The 4,126-nt window shown below is 42.1% G+C and overlaps 1 pseudogene; it reads right to left on the bottom strand.

Annotated features, from left to right (window-relative positions):
* Positions 1-272: 272 nt before the first annotated feature.
* On the bottom strand, positions 273-1,993 carry LOC110286305 (annotated as a pseudogene).
* Between the last annotated feature and the right edge of the window lie 2,133 nt (positions 1,994-4,126).

Raw genomic sequence — 4,126 nt, 5'->3', positions numbered from 1 at the left:
TCCTCTCTCCGTTTTAAAGAATCCATACAGTGACTGACGTAAAGAGATTAAAGTAAGTTGAGCAATTCTCTGATTAGCGGGTACAGTAATAACACCATGAGGGGAAGCAGCTATGATTTTAATTTCTCCCTCATAATCATTATTTATAACACCTGGATAAATCTGCAGGCCTTTTACAATAGAACTGCTTCGTCCTAAGAGAAAGCCACAGGTTTTTACAGGTAGCAGTCTAAAGACTCCGGTAGGCAGAGTTTGGACTCCCATTTCTGGGGTTAATACTGTGCGGATGGTGAAATAGAGGTCCAGTCTTGTATTTCCTGGGTTTGACCTGACAAGCTCAAAAACTGATCTTGTTGGCTGGGCAGCAGGTTTATAGCCCCATAAGCGGTTTTCTTCGAGTAAGTCGGGATTTCTTGGCAGTGGGCAGCTCAGAACGCCTGGCTTAGACTTAAACTCTCTGGCCCAGTGGTAGCCTTTCTTGCACCAGGGACAAATTCCTGGGGCATGGCCTGCTTGCCTATCCTCGGCACCTTTGTTCTTAGGACAATTACTTTTAAAATGATCCAAACTTCCACATTTAAAACATGCATTATTCCCTCGTTTCCACGAGAACATTGCTTGTACATGGGTTCCCTGTGAAATTGCGCAAGACAACCCAGTGTCTGCGCAAAGATGGACATATCCCACCAAATCTGTCTGTCCCTTATGCAGTTGAATCGCAGCTTAGCACATTGTGTTAGCATTCTCATAAGCCAATTGCATAACGAAAGGACTTCCCAGGTCCGACTTTCTAAGGATTCTACTAGCTGAAATCAAAAGCCTGTCCACAAAGTTTTGGTAAGGCTCATCAGAACTCTGCAGAATGCTAGCTAAACTTTCACCACTATCTCCTTTAATCGGTTACAGTCCCCAAGCACGGTGTGCCACCACCGCGATCTGCGTGTGCACTGTAACTGGAAAATCAATCTGATTCGTCTGTCCCTCATATGGATCCTCCCTCTCATAAAAGCATGTTGCTATCCCAGTCTAATTTACCAGCCTGAGCATTTAAAGCAGCAGCTTTCTTACTGGTGTTTCGCCATTCAGAATCCCAAAGCAAAAAATCTCCTCCTGACAGAGTAGCCTTACAAAGAGTCTTCCAATCTAGAGGGGGTTAAGTGTGACTCCACGACTGTATCCAGTAATGCTTGAGTAAATGGGGCTGAAGGTCCATATTGCACAACAGCCATTTTTAACTCTTTTATCAACTTGAAATCCAAAGTCTGGTAATGTCTGGCCCTAGTATCTTGCTGATCAACTACCTCGACCACAGGAAAGGCTAGCATATTAGCCATATTCTGTCCTCTCCCATGAGCCTGACTCACAGCTCTTTCTAGCGGCACCTGGTGAACTTCAGAAGAGTTACTCTTCTCTGCTTCTGACATCCTTTTTAGCTCCTGAAGCTCATTAGTCAACTTTTGAAGCTTAATTTCAAACTCTAATTTGCTCAGTCGCATGTCCCTATGAGTAGCACCTCCTGAGGTGGGGACCATAGTTGGAGCGGGAGACTCGCAAGAAGGCTAATTCTCATCAAAATAATGGGCAGCTCCTCCATCTGAGTGATTTCTGTAAGAAATTAGTTCAGCATCTCAGAGTTTCCACATTTATCAATTTTAGAGTTAAGAGGACCCTTTTCTGAAAAGGTCCTCTCCAATAGGCACTCTTCTTGAGATTTTACAAGCTCTGCCTGGGTACAATTTAACCGCTGAGAGGTAGCATCTTTGATAGCATCATTTATGAGCACCCAGAGGCCTAAGGTGAAATTATCTACCTGAGTGATTTTCAAGGCCTCATCAACTTTCTCCCAGGTTCTGCAATCTACTGTTTCTTCTTCCTTGAACCATGGGCAACATCTATCTATCCTGTCTAAAAAATTTCTTGCCAATTGTACTTCAAGCCCTACTCCTCTGGCCTGAAACAGCTCCTGAAAACTATGGATGACCGCCTGATCCATAACTTCAAACCCTACCTTCTCCTGCCTGAAACAGCTCCTAAAATCTGCGGATGACAGCCTGATTCCAGTTTCTAGTACCGATTAATACGCTGCTGACCAAAGCAGAACCAGCATTGGGTTACTGCCGATTCAAGCTTAGTTGGTATCCTACTGCACCCTCAGCAACACTTTAAAAAATGAAATTTTAAGCTAGCTCTAGCATGTGTACCTGCTCGTTGCTCCGGTGGCCGATACGAAGACCATTTGCTTTTCCCATGGAGCTCCACACAGACAGCATTCTCTCAGCGTCCTTCTGCCATTCTTCAGGTCCCTATTTGGGTGCCAAACTGTTGAGGGCTGTATAGCGGCTCGCAAGGAATGGGTACAGCTGAGATGGCAGACTCGAGCTGAAGGAAAAGGAACTAGACGGACAGAAGAATGAAGGAGCTAAGACAAACCAGTTTCTGATCAAAGCTCAATTTTACTTTTCAGTGCACCAGGTTATGAAGAAGGGGAAAGGGGCTAATTCCTGCCAAACAATCCTGGAGTCCAGTTGCAGGTGACCACTGCTTGGCTCCGGAACAGCTAGGCAGAAGGTAGCAGGTAGCAGCAGTGGGAGTGGCAGAATGACAGGGCGGCAGACTCCACCCCATGCTCTCTACTAGATAACAGTGAAACCTGAGCAAACAGGTTTCAGGCTGAGGGTGGAGAGGTTACAACCCCTAACTCTACAGTTTCTCATACCAGAACCACTAGAAGAAGGGGGCAGGAATGGCAGAAAAGCTCCATCTTTGAAGACAGATTTGTCAAGACAATAGTAAAGTTCTACCTATGATGAGAAAGTTTGAAAGTCTTGTTATTTTGATTACATCTGATGGCAGCAACTATACATAGATATTAACCCAATAGCTAAATACTTAATCTTGTTTGATAGAAGCCAGGGGACCCAAGGGATCAAACTAAATAACTTAAAATTCTCTTTCTTCCCTCCTTTATCAGCAATTAATGAATCTGGAAAAAAGTGGGTTACCTTACTTGTAATAACAACTGTTTCTACCTCCACCCATTTACCTATGAATTTCATTTTCTGAACAAGTGAATAATATTGCATTGTATAAATGTACCACATTTTCATCATCCATTCATTAGTTGATGGACATCTAAGCTGTCTCTATTTCCTGGCTGTTATGAGTTGAGCAGCAATGTATATGGATGTGAAAGTATCTCTGTAGTAGGATATGAAGTCCTTTGGGTGTATGCTAATGAGTGATATAGCTGGATCATGTGGTACATCTATTTTCAACTTTTAAAGGAATCTCCACACTGATTTCTTTAGTGGCTGTGGCAGTTTTCAGTCCCACTGGCAGTTAAAACATCTTTTCCTTTCCCTGCATCCTCACAGTTTGGGCTGTCATTTGTTTTATTAATCTTGGCTATTCAGACTAGGGTAAGATAAAATCTCAAAGTCATTTTAATTTACATTTCCTTGATGGCCAAGGGTGTTGAGTAGTTTTTAAAAAATTCTTACCCGTTTTTATTTTATCTTTTTAGAATTATGTTTAGTTCCATGCCCCATTTTAACTGGCTTGTTTCTTTCCTTGATATTTAATTTTGAGCTATTTATACATTCTAGATAATAAGTCTCTGTTTAATGTACATCTGGCAAAGATTATTCCATTCTTTAGGCTTCCTTTTCACTTAAGTGATGGTGTCCTTTACTCTACAGGAATCTTAGTTTCATGAAATCCTATTTATTAATTGTTGGTCTTAATGCCTGTGCTATCAGGGTTCTGTTCTGAAAGTCCTTTCCTGTGACACTGGATGCAAACAAAATCTTTACTTTCTCTTCTATCTGATTCAGGGTACTTAGTCTTATGTTGAAGTCCTTGATTTATTTGGGTCTTGTGTAGAACAAGAGACAACGATCAAGTTTCATATTTGTTCAGATAACTATCTAATTTTACAAGGCTGGAGAGATGTCTCAACAATTAAGAGCACCGATTGCTCTTCCAGAGGTCCTGAGTTCAATTCCCAGCAACCACAGGGCAGTTCACAACCATCTGTGATGGGATCCAGTGCTCTCTTCTGGTGTGTCTGAAGACAGCTACAGTGCACTCATATACATAAAATAAATAATTCTTTAAAAACAAACAA

The sequence above is a fragment of the Mus caroli genome, chromosome X (assembly GCF_900094665.2).
Source record: "Mus caroli chromosome X, CAROLI_EIJ_v1.1, whole genome shotgun sequence".
NCBI classification, from domain to species: domain Eukaryota; kingdom Metazoa; phylum Chordata; class Mammalia; order Rodentia; family Muridae; genus Mus; species Mus caroli.
Note: the sequence above shows the minus strand (reverse complement) of the source record. Positions and strands in the feature narration are given on the sequence as shown.